Source organism: Delphinus delphis, chromosome 2 (assembly GCF_949987515.2).
Source record: "Delphinus delphis chromosome 2, mDelDel1.2, whole genome shotgun sequence".
Taxonomy (NCBI): Eukaryota; Metazoa; Chordata; class Mammalia; order Artiodactyla; family Delphinidae; genus Delphinus; species Delphinus delphis.
This window is the reverse complement of record NC_082684.1, coordinates 142,865,981-142,879,431: the sequence shown is the minus strand read 5'-3', so window position 1 is coordinate 142,879,431 and position 13,451 is coordinate 142,865,981. Positions and strand designations below refer to the sequence as shown.

Sequence of the window (13,451 nt, the reverse complement as noted above, 5' to 3'; positions counted from 1 at the left end):
CATTCAGATTTGATGGAGAAATTAAAACCTTTACAGAGAAGCAAAAGCTGAGAGAGTTCAGCACCACCAAACCAGCTTTACAACAAATGCTACAGGAACTTCTCTAGGCAAGAAACACAAGAGAAGGAAAGGACCTACACTAACGAACCCAAAACAATTAAGAAAATGGGAATAGGAACATACATATCGATAATTACCTTAAATGTAAATGGACTAAATGCTCCCACCAAAAGACACAGATTGGCTGAATGGATACAAAAACAAGACCCATATATATGCTGTCTACAAGAGACCTACTTCAGACCTAGAGACACATACAGACTGAAAGTAAGGGTATGGAAAAAGATATTACATGCAAATGGAAACCAAAAGAAAGCTGGAGTAGCAATTCTCATATCAGAAAAAATAGGCTTTAAAATAAAGACTATTAGAAGAGACAAAGAAGGACACTACATAATGATCAAGGGATCGATCCAAGAAGAAGATGTAACAATTGTAAATATTTATGCACCCAATGTAAGAGCACCTCAATACATAAGCCAAATACTAACAGCCATAAAAGGGGAAATCGACAGTAACACAATAATAGTAAGGGACTTCAACACCCCACTCACACCAATAGACAGAACTTCCAAAATGAAAATAAATAAGGAAACACAAGCTTTAAATGATACATTAAACAAGATGGACTTGTTCATCCAAGTCCATCCAAAACAACAGAATACACATTTTTCTCTGGTGCTCATGGAACATTCTGCAGGATAGATCATATCTTGGGTCACAAATCAAGCCTTGGTAAATTTAAGAAAACTGAAATTGTATCAAGTATCTTTCCCGACCACAACGCTATGAGACTAGATATCAATTACAGGAAAAGATCTGTAAAAAATACAAACACATGGAGGCTAAACAATACACTACTTAATAACGAAGTGATCACTGAAGAATACAAGAGGAAATAAAAAAATACCTAGAAACAAATGACAATGGAGAAACGACAACCCAAAACCTATGGGATGCAGCAAAAGTAGTTCTAACAGGGAAGTTTATAGCAATACAATCATACCTTAAGAAATAGGAAACATCTCGAATAAACAACGTAACCTTGCACCTAAAGTAATTAGAGAAAGAAGAACAAAAAAACCCCAAAGTTAGCAGAAGGAAAGAAATCATGAAAATCAGATCAGAAATAAATGAAAAAGAAATGAAGGAAACGATAGCAGAGATCAATAAAACTAAAAGCTGGTTCTTTGAGAAGATAAACAAAATTGATAAACTGTTAGCCAGACTCATCAAGAAAAAAAGGGAGAAGACTCAAATGAATAGAATTAGAAATGAAAAAAGAGAAGTAACAACTGACACTGCAGAAATACAAAAGATCATGAGAGAGTACTACAAGCAACTCTATGCCAATAAAATGGACAACCTGGAAGAAATGGACAAATTCTTAGAAATGCACAACCGGCCAAGACTGAATCAGGAAGAGATAGAAAATATGAACAGACCAATCACAAGCACTGAAATTGAAACTGTGATTAAAAATCTTCTAATAAACAAAAGTCCAGGACCAGATGGCTTCACAGCAGAATTCTTTCAAACATTTAGAGAAGAGCTAACACCTATCCTTCTCAAACTCTTCCAAAATATAGCAGAGGGAGGAACACTCCCAAACTCATTCTAAGAGGCCACCATCACCTTGATACTAAAACCAGACAAGGATGTCACAAAGAAAGAAACTACAGGCCAATATCACTGATGAACATAGATGCAAAAATACTCAACAAAATACTAGCAAACAGAATCCAACAGCATAGTAAAAGGATCATACACCATGATCAAGTGGGGTTTATCCCAGGAATGCAAGGATTCTTCAATATATGCAAATCAATCAACGTGTTACACCATATTAACAAACTGAAGGATAAAAACCATATGATCATCTCAATAGATGCAGAAAAAGCTTTTGACAAAATTCAACACCCATTTATGATAAAAACCCTCCAGAAAGGAGGCATACAGGGAACCGTCCTCAACATAATAAAGGCCATATATGACAAACCCACAGCCAACATCGTCCTCAATGGTGAAAAACTGAAAGCATTTCCACTAAGATCAGGAACAAGACAAGGTTGCCCACTCTCACCACTCTTACTCAACACAGTTTTGGAAGTTTTCCCCACAGCAATCAGAGAAGAAAAGGAAATAAAAGGAATCCAAATCGGAAAAGAAGAAGTAAGATTGTCACTGTTTGCAGATGACATGATACTATACATAGAGAATCCTAAAGATGCTACCAGAAAACTATGAGAGCTAATCAATGAATTTGATAAAGTAGCAGGATACAAAATTAATGCACAGAAATCTCTGGCATTCCTATATACTAATGATGAAAAATCTGAAAGTGAAATCAAGAAAACACTCCCATTTGCCACTACAACAAAAAGAATAAAATATCTAGGAATAAACATACCTAAGGAGACAAAAGACCTGTATGCAGAAAATTATAAGACAGTGATGAAAGAAATTAAAGATGATATAAATAGATTGAGAGATATACCATGTTCTTGGATTGGAAGAATCAACATCGTGAAAATGACTCTACTACCCAAAGCAATCTACAGATTCAGTGCAATCCCTATCAAACTACCACTGGCATTTTTCACAGAACTAGAACAAAAAAACTTCACAATTTGTATGGAAACACAAAAGACCCCGAATAGCCAAAGCAATCTTGAGAACGAAAAATGGAGCTGGAGGAATCAGGCTCCCTGATGTCAGACTATACTACAAAGCTACAGTAATCAAGACAGTATGGTACTGGCACAAAAACAGAAAGATAGATCAATGGAACAGGATAGAAAGCCCAGAGATAAACCCACGCACATATGGTCACCTTATCTTTGATAAAGGAGGCAGGAATGTACAGTGGAGAAAGGACAGCCTCTTCAATAAGTGGTGCTGGGAAAACTGGACAGGTACATGTAAAAGTATGAGATTAGATCACTCCCTAACACCATACACAAAAATAAGCTCAAAATGGATTAAAGACCTAAATGTAAGGCCAGACACCATAAAACTCTTAGAGGAAAACATAGGCAGAACACTCTATGACATAAATCACAGCAAGATCCTTTCTGACCCACCTTCTAGAGAAATGGAAATAAAAACAAAAATAAACAAATTGGACCTAATGAAAGTTCAAAGCTTTTGCATAGCAAAGGAAACCATAAACAAGACCAAAAGACAACCCTCCGAATGGGAGAAAATATTTGCAAATGAAGCAACTGACAAAGGATTAATCTCCAAAATTTACAAGCAGCTCATGCAGCTCAATATCAATAAAAAACAAACAACCCAATCCCAAAATGGGCAGAAGACCTAAATAGACATTTCTCCAAAGAAGACATTCAGATTGCCAACAAACACATGAAAGAATGCTCAACATCATTAATCATTAGAGAAATGCAAATCAAAACTACAATGAGATATCATCTCACACCAGTCAGAATGGCCATCATCAAAAAATCTCGAAACAATAAATGCTGGAGAGGGTGTGGAGAACAGGGAACACTCTTGCACTGCTGGTGGGAATGTGAATTGGTTCAGCCACTATGGAGAACAGTATGGAGGTTCCTTAAAAAACTAAAAATAGAACTACCATATGATCCAGCAATCCCACTACTGGGCATATACCCTGAGAAAACCATAATACAAAAAGAGTCATGTACCAAAATGTTCACTGCAGCTCTATTTACAATAGCCCGGAGATGGAAACAACCTAAGTGCCCATCATCAGATGAATGGATAAAGAAGATGTGGCACATATATACAATGGAATATTACTCAGCCATAAAAAGAAATGAAATTGAGCTACTTGTAATGAGGTGGATAGACCTAGAGTCTGTCATACAGAGTGAAGTAAGTCAGAAAGAGAAAGACAAATATCGTATGCTAACAAATATATATGGAATTTAAGGAAAAAAATGTCATGAAGAACCTAGGGGTAAGACAGGAATAAAGACACAGACCTACTAGAGAATGGACTTGAGGATATGGGGAGGGGGAAGGGTGAGCTGTGACAAAGCGAGAGAGAGGCATGGACATATATACACTACCAAACGTAAGGTAGATAGCTAGTGGGAAGCAACTGCATAGCACAGGGAGATCACCTCGGTGCTTTGTGACCGCCTGGAGGGGTGGGATAGGGAGGGTGGGAGGAAGGGAGATGTAAGAGGGAAGAGATATGGGAACATATATATATGTATAACTGATTCACTTTATTATTAAGCAGAAACTAACACACCATTGTAAAGCAATTATACTCCAATAAAGATGTAAAACAAAATTACTTGCTAATTTCAAGAGTAAAAACTTTATGCCATTTATACTTAAAAAAAATCATGCTTGTGGGTGAATAATAGCAGTTGAGTTGCCTCAATTATTGGACAATATTTGGACACATTTCTAGGTTATCTATTTACAAATATACTGTCCCTGAAATGGAGCAGGACCCTATGGGGCCTTCCCAAGACAGACACCCTCCATGTCCTCTGCCTGCCTTTTGTCTGTAGAAAAACTTTAGTCAAAAATAAATTTAATCAGAGAAATGAGAAAATGCAGAAACAAAGAAAAAGCAGTCAAACAGGACAAAATAATAATAGTATAGTCATTAAGCAAAGTCAAAGACTTTTAGCTCCTTGTCGAGGGCTATAGATAATGTTCTGAGCCATATTCTCTGAGCTGTTTTGTAGATACTGAAACCCCCACCAGGTGGAAGACATTAACTACATGATGACCAAACTGTAGCCATGACATAAGCTGCCATAATTCCAAGAACTGGCCTCAAGGAAATGGGAACAAACCGACCCTGAACTGAAGATTAACGGTAGTTAAAACAATCAAACATGATGTTGATCAAACCACCGCATGACTAATTTCAAGACGATCATCAGAGCAGACTATGCTGTTCTACATGTAGCCACCTCTCTCCATCTATACACCCCTGAAACTCTCCTTTAAAAGCTCTTGCCCACTGGCCGGCAGCGGGAAATTGGTCTTTGGACATGAGTCCACATTCTCTCCCAGTTGCCAGCCTCAAAAATAAAGCAAATTTTCCTTTCGACCAACACCTGCCTCTTGAGTATTGGTTTTCGAGCAGTGAACAGCCGGACCTGAGTTTGGTAACATCCCAAAGTTTTATAAGATGCATCCACAGGTCTGTGTAAACCGAGCTACATGTGCTGGCCACTGTGATCACATATATTCTTCTTTTTAAAATACGGAATGCTTCAGGAATTTGCATGTCATCCTTGTGCAGGGGCCATACTAACCTTCTCTGTATTGTTCCAATTTTAGTATATGTGCTGCTGAAGCGAGCACATCACGTATATTCTTAACTCTTCATGTACCTTGGGGAGGCTGTCAGGTGCCAGACTCCCTAAGTTGAGAGCTACCTTGAAAATGCATGGACTGGAGTGGTTAGGGAAAATGAAGGTAGGTATCCAATCCATTTCTCATTTACTCATGAATTTGATGTTCCAACTTTTATTCTTCCGCTTAGTGCAACTCACTGGTATCACCACCAGAGGGAACAAGGTTAATGTTTGGAGAGAAAAGCAAGTAGACTTACATCACTACTCACAGCAGTGATAGATAACTTGCCTATCAGAGGCTGATATCTAAATGTCAGCCACATGCTAGGTATTTTACAACATTATTTCTTTATTTTTAATGTCTTAAGTTTAAATTATATTATCTCTTTTTAAATAGAAAATATATTTACAAGTTTAAAAAATTTTAAAGTCCAAGAGAGTATAATGTGAAAACTCTCCCCTGCCACCTTTGTCCCTCAGCCTCTCAGCTACCTTTCCCACAGGCAACTAATGTTAGCAGTTTCCTGTGATATTTCACTTCATGGGTATGTAATGTTATCTGTTTCTTTAGAGCTAACTTATGCATATATATGTAAATGAATACATTCTTTCCCTACCCTTTAAAAGATAAATGGTAGTATGCTATACACACAAATGTGCATTTAATGATATATCTTAGAGACTGTTCCATATCAATACAAAAAGAGCTTCCCCAATCTTTTTTTATGATGTCATTATATGCATATGCTATAATTTATTCAATCAGTTCTTTATTTTTATTTTTTAAAAATTGTTTATTTATTTTATTTTTGGTTGCATTGGGTCTTTGTTGCTGCACACGGGCTTGCTGTAGTTGTGTTGAGTGTGGGCTACTCTTTGTTGTGGTGTGCAGACTTCTCACTGCAGTGGCTTCTCTTGTTGCGGAGCACGGGCTCTAGGTGTGTGGGCTTCAGTAGTTGTGGCACATGGGCTTAGTTGCTCCGTGGCATGTGGGATCTTCCTGGACCAGGGATCGAACCCATGTCCCCTGCATTGGCAAGTGGATTCTTAACCACTGCCCCACTAGGGAAGTCCCAATCAGTTCTTTATTGATGGGCATTTAGGTTACTTAAAATCTTCTGTGATTACAAACAATGCTACAATGAATAAACCTGTAAATATACTATTTCTTAATAATGCAAGTTTACCTTCTGGAAAGAGTTGTCAGCAGTAACTTCATTTTGTACCTTAGAACTCCATCTTGTTAAACTGGGAACTCTGCTGACCTGACTCTGCTGACTTAAAAAAAAAAAAAGGAAGCTATTTGCTGAGAAAGTAATCCCTGAGAACTGCGTAGAAATGTGCCTTTACTGAAACATCCTTGACAAGCCAATAAATTCTTACAGGAAAAAAAAAAAAAATATATATATATATATATATATATATATGCCATCCAATCATAGTTCTTGGCAAACAACTTATGTAAACTAAATGTACTTCTCTATTTTCCTTTTAAGACCCCTATTTTTTGCTCCCCAGACAGGACATTTCATTATTCTGGTTGCTGTCAGAATCTGTGCTTCCACATTGCAATTCTAAGACCCCAAATAAATGCATTTCTTTGTTTACAGTCTACCTCTTTTTCTGAGATGACAACCTGTAGGATACATTCTTAGAACCGGAGTAACTGGGGCAAAGAGTATACACACCCATAGGCTGTTTCCAACCACATCACCATTTCACACACAGCAGGGCTCAGAGAAGTGACTCACTCAAGGACACACAGTTATTAAACACTGGAGCCAGAATTCAAACGTGTTTTTTCCATATCTCCACATTGCTCTTTTACTGGCTGATAAGATTTTTCCTCAACAATAAATAATAACTGAGTATGTATATGTACAATGTGTGTGGTAAGTGCTTTGTAGGATACAAAGGAGTAAAGACATGGATACTGTCCTCAAGGAGGTTATGATCGGGTAGTTTTAATAAAAAATTGGAAGGAAGGAAGTGGATGAAGCTATGGAATATATACACCCCCCACACCTATACTACACACACACACACACACACACACACACACACACACAGACACACACACACGTAAATGTATATGTATTGGGTTAGCCAAACATTTCCTTTGGGTTTTTAAGTAAAAATAAAAGACATATTTTTCATTTTCACCAAGAACTTTACTGAACAACGTATTCACCATTTTGTTCCACTACCTTCTGCCATTTTTCAGGCAACTTCATAATTCCATCTTCCCAAAACTTTTTAACTTTTTGAGCAAAGAACTGTTCCAGGCGTCTTTTACAGTCTTCCAGGGAATTGAATTTTTTTCCATTAAGAGAATTTTGTAAAGACCGAAAGAAATGGAAATCCGAAGGTGCAATGTCTGGTGAATACAGCGGATGAATCAGAACTTCCCAGCCAAGCTGTAACAGTTTTTGCCTGGCCATCAAAGAAACATGCAGTCTTGCATTATCCTGATGGAAGATTATGAGTTTTCTGCTGACTAATTCCAGACGCTTTTCATCGAGTGCTGCTTTCAGTTGGTCTAATTGGGAGCCGTACTTGTCAGAATTAATTGTTTGGTTTTCTGGAAGGAGCTCGTAACAGAGGACTCCCTTCCAATCCCACCATATACACAACATCACCTTCTTTGGATGAAGACCAGCCTTTGGTGTCGTTGGTGGTGGTTCATTTCACTTGCCCCACGATCTCTTCCATTGCACATTAGGGTACAGCATCCATTGTTTTAAAACCGGAACGTTTTTGTTACATTTCAGTAGAGGATCACATGTGGAAATACGGTCAAGAAGGTTTTTTTTCCCGCTTAACTTATGTGGAAACCAAACATCAAAGCGATGAACATAACCAAGCTGCTGCAAATGATTTTCAATGCTTGATTTGGATATTTTGAGTATGTCTGCTATCTCCCGCGTGGAATACGTTGACTGTTCTCAATTAATGTCTTGATTTGATCGCTATCAACTTCAACAGGTCTACCTGACGACCATGGAGCATCATCCAGTGAGAAATCTCCAGCACAAAACTGCACAAACCACTTTTTTTTTTTTTTTTTTTTTTTTTTGCGGTACGCACGCCTCTCACTGTTGTGGCCTCTCCCGTTGCGAAGCAGACTGTGGACGCGCAGGCTCAGCGGCCATGGCTCACGGGCCCAGCCACTCCGCGGCATGTGGGATCTTCCCGGACCGGAGCTCGAACCCGTGTCCCCTGCATCGGCAGGCAGACTCTCAACCACTGCGCTACCAGGGAAGCCCACAAACCACTTTTGACACATTCGATCAGTCACAACACCTTCTCCATACACTGCACAAATCTTTTTTGTGTTTCAGTTGCATTTTTACTTTTCTTGAAATAATAAAGCATAATATGCCAAAAATGTTGCTTTTTTCTTCCATCTTCAATATTAAAATGGCTACACAAAAATTCACCAATTTTGATAAGTTTTTTTTTTAATGCATGCTGATGTGACAGCTGTCACAGTACAATCTAACAAAATTGTTTCAAATGAAGTTAAAGACAACTAAGCACCACTAGAGCCACCTTACGGAAAAAACAGAATGAACCTTTTGGCCAACCCAATATATACCTATATATTTACACACATATACATACCTATGTAATTTAAAGTAAATACTAATAATGGATGTGACTATTTAAGCAGTATTAAATCACCTCTGCTACAAGTCTGCTATCTCATTTATTCATTCCTTCATCAAAATGTATTGAGAACTTGCTGGATTTTTCTGTATACTCCTGAGTCTTAGGTCTTATTTGTAGATTTCTACCTTGGTCCTGATTCCCAGATCCTCATCTGCTAACCTCCTATTACAGATGTTTCCCTTCAGACTAAAGTGTCATCTTGTCGTTGGCCTTCCTCGCATGAGACCGGAGCTCTGTTCTGAGCACTAGGCCACTGGCTGGAGCCCAGCTGTTTGTTGACAATGTTTCCAGAGGCTGAAACTTAAGTGTCCAGTCTCTGGCTTTCACCTAGTCCAGATCTGGAGTGCCAGGTCTAGAGCTTTCCTATTGTCCTGGCTCATTTTAAAAAAATGGACACAGCCTTTACATGGATAGTAAGGTTTGAAAGATATATGAATAGGAAGTTTCTCCAATTACAAAGCGTTATACAAATGCTAATTTTTATCATGAAAGGATAGGGCCCCAGGTGTAAATTTAGGATGTTATCAGCACAGAGGTGCTGGAACGTGGCTATGTATGTTGAGCCCAATGAAAACACAGGAGACCACTAACAAACATCCACCTCATACGTGCAAAGTTAAAGAGAAACAAGGGCTCATAAATGTACCATATTCAAAAGCATATGAATACATCTGACAGGTGTACTTAAAGCTTACTTGAAGCTTTCTAAAAAGTTTTTTTTAAAGTAAAGAAAAGAAAAAAGCAAAACTCTGACCAGAAGACACATAGTATAGTAGACACTATTGGCTGCCTACCCAACGGCCCTTCCAACTTCCCCTATTTCTTGCTGGCAGAGCTGATTCTCATTTCAGAGGCTTAAATGTCAGAAAGGTAGTTTCCCAGCTTTCTTGCAGCTAGGGCATTGGCATGGGACCCAGGAAGTCTTGGCCAACGGACCTGAGGGGAGGTCTGCTGGTGAAGTTCTGTGAAGTTTTCCTCCCTGATCAAAAGAGAAACATTACCCTTTCTGCCTTTGAACATGGTTACTAACTTGATGTCTGGAGTAGCAGCAGCCACCTTGCTACAACGAGGGAATGAGCGTGAGGATGACAGACAACACATGGAAGAGAACTGAGCATTAAGACGGAAAGAGCCTGAGTCATGGATGTCACTGTTGAGGGATGTCCCTGTAGCCTCCCTGCAGCCTTACCTTTAGACACGTTTTATGTGAAATGGTAACTGATCTTTCATTTAAGCCACTTTCAGTTAGGTTTTCTACGCTTGCAGCTAAAATAATCCTATTTTTAAACATAATCTTTACATTAACTATCTTAATTTGTTATTGTCCTGGGTATTTGTAAGACCAGTTTCATTCACCTACCATCTTTCTCTGATTGAGACTTTGGCTTGAGGAATAGCTACAGTGTAGTAGAGGTGTTAGCAGGTAATGAGATTATGTATATTATAGACCTTAATTTTTACAAGCCAAGTTCAGCTGGTTCTCCCACTGCACAAGGTAATATTGATTCTGTTTTACAGATCTGGTAAGTAAGGTAGAGTGTGCTGTAGACACCTGCCCAGAGAGAGGGTGTTAAAATTGATATAGAGAAATGTATGTCTCTGATTTGGTTCTGCTGTTAAAATTTCTGATTTATGTAGTTAAAATTACCTGCCAAAATACAATGACATGATTAAAGAATGTCCTCTCCACTCAAAGCATGCTGCGAATTTTGTTTCAGTTAATTGGAGATACGTGTGTACGTCCAGGGTTTGCAAAGCCCCACTATTTATTTTCTTTTCACCTAAACTGACCCAGGAGATGTTTCTTTCAAGCTTTCATGCAAAAAGGTGAATTTAGTGTACATTTTCAGTGTTGTGTTCTATACGTTAAGCGCACAATGACCGTAACTGCAAATTTATTCAAAATCTGATGAAGAATCTCATTTTTTAGATACTTGCAAGGCTCTTCTTCTGTGACCTCAGGCCCATCCTACTAAGGGCTTTGCCTTTGCAAATGATAACAATGTTGAACACATTTCATTTCAATGAATGCAATTCAACATGAAGCTCAAATTCTTTTAGTAAGAAGCCCTAAGACTAATCTATTTTAAAAGTTCTATTGTAGAAATTAGAATGGAAGTGATTCAATTATAGTAGACTATTTTTCAGGAATATGATCAATGAGCAACAGGTAATGTATTAAAGAGAAAAGATAAACAGCATTTCCCAAATATGACTATTTCCCACATTTCAGAAGTAAAATGTAATCTTGCAGTGACTTGGAAGTACAAAACTAGATACTGTGGAAGCTAATTGAATTATAAACGAAGCAATTATGCTTTATAATATAATCTTACCAGTTTAAGGCTGGAAATTACCAAAGTGCACAAATACACATTAAAAAACAAAAATTGGGCTTCCCTGGTGGCGCAGTGGTTGAGAGTCCGCCTGCCGATGCAGGGGACACGGGTTCGTGCCCCGGTCCGGGGAGATCCCACATGCCGCTGAGCCTGCGCGTCCGGAGCCTGTGCTCCGCAACGGGAGAGGCCACAGCAGTGACAGGCCCGTGTACCGCAAAACAAATAAATAAATAAAAATAAATAAATAAAATAATAATTTTTTGCATTGCAACGATTATATTCATTTTTAACAATTATAAAATACAGATAAAAAACAGCTAAAAATATAAATAAATAGTCCCATTACTCAGAGATTACAATGTTTTGATATATATTCTTTGACCTCTCTCTTTGTGTCATGTATATTATGATATACAGCTTCTAAAAAATGCGATATTATAGCTTACATATTGTATTATATCCTGATTTTTTAGCTTGAAATGATTTCAAACTTAAAAAATTTTGAAAGTGCAATACAAAGAACTCCCTAAACCCACCATCCAAAGATCCTATTCAAGTTTTAGCAACTGTATGAATAAATGTTCTTTATACAAAAGGACCTAATCCAGAAATAGACACTGCTCTTAACTGTCAAGTCTTTTTAATATCCTTCATTGTGGGACAGTTCCTCAGTCCTAACTTGACTTTTATGACCTTGACATACGTGAAGATTACAGGTTAGTTGTTTTGTCAACTGTCCCTCTATTTGGTTTTGTCTGATGTCTCCTCATGATTAGATTCAGTTTATGAATCTTTGGCAGGAATATCACAAAGGAATGTTGTGCTCTCTCACTGCGTTTTATAAGACGGCATACTATTTGATTTCTCCACCACTGGTGACGTTAACTTTTGTCACTGGTAATGTATGGCAGGTTTTTCCCTATAAAATTACTTGTTTTTCCTTTGTAAGTAGTAAATATTTTGCATGGAGATACTCCGAGATGATATATATATCCCATTTTCCAACTAAATCTCTTCCACTAGTTTTAGCATTTCTTGATGTTTCTTAACTGAATTTATTATTACTATGATAGCTACCAAATGGTGATTTTCTAAATCCATTATTTCTTCTACACTTGTTAGTTGACATTCTATTATAAAGAAGAGATTTTTCTTCATTCATTTATATCAGTGTGGATTCATGGATTTCTACTGTTTCCTATTACTATCTATTTCTATTACTGCCATTAATTATTCTGACCATGAAATTGTCCCATATTTAGCCAATGGGAATCCCTGAAAGCTAGCTTCCATGTCCTAGTGACATGTCCATACTGTTCTCTGAGCACTGCCTTACTTTCTGGTACAAGATGTTCCAGGCATATTGTGTACTTCCCTGCTCTAGCCCTGAAACCAGCCATTTCTCCAAGAAGCCCTACTTCTTCTTTGTGGAGGTTCTTTTTAATGGAGAGGTCTTTTAAGACTTAGGAAGTGGTGTGCTTATTGCTACCGGAAGGTTGATGCTCCCAGACACTCAGGGAAAGATACATTCTGTATAATACATATACATTTACATTTATATTTGGTTTTATGTTTATGCATACTGAAAGCCATAAATTCACAATATCGCCAATTCCAGTCCAATACTGCAGAGTTCATTCTAACCTTCCCTCTTTTCATATTTGTAACTCTCTTTTCTGACGGTGAGAAACCTCTTTCTCTTAATCCATCGCTCAATCTGCCAACCTCTGGCGGGTCAACTTGAGCCTTATTTTTAAAAGAATCTTAATATATTATTATCTTTCCAAGTCACTAAATAATTATCTACAAGGCCATTTTTAAAGGCTAAATGTTATTCCACTAAAGGTATACTTGACCATTTAGGGTGCTTCCCAGTAATGAATATTCTTTTATCTGAATCTTTATATAATCCATTATTATTTACTATTTCTAAAAGAGAAATTACTGGGTGAAAGGTAAACATATTTTCAAGGCTCTCAATTTACAGTGCCTCATTTTATTTTATTAAATATATATTTTTTGGCTGCCCCATGCAGCACGTGGGATCCTAGCTCCCCGACTAGGGATG

General features: G+C 37.7%; 1 non-coding gene across 1 annotated transcript; it reads right to left on the bottom strand.

Annotated features, from left to right (window-relative positions):
* Positions 1–5,272: 5,272 nt before the first annotated feature.
* LOC132421228 (U6 spliceosomal RNA) lies at positions 5,273–5,379 on the bottom strand. Its single transcript, XR_009518519.1, has one exon. It is a non-coding gene; the product is annotated as a U6 spliceosomal RNA (small nuclear RNA).
* Positions 5,380–13,451: the final 8,072 nt, after the last annotated feature.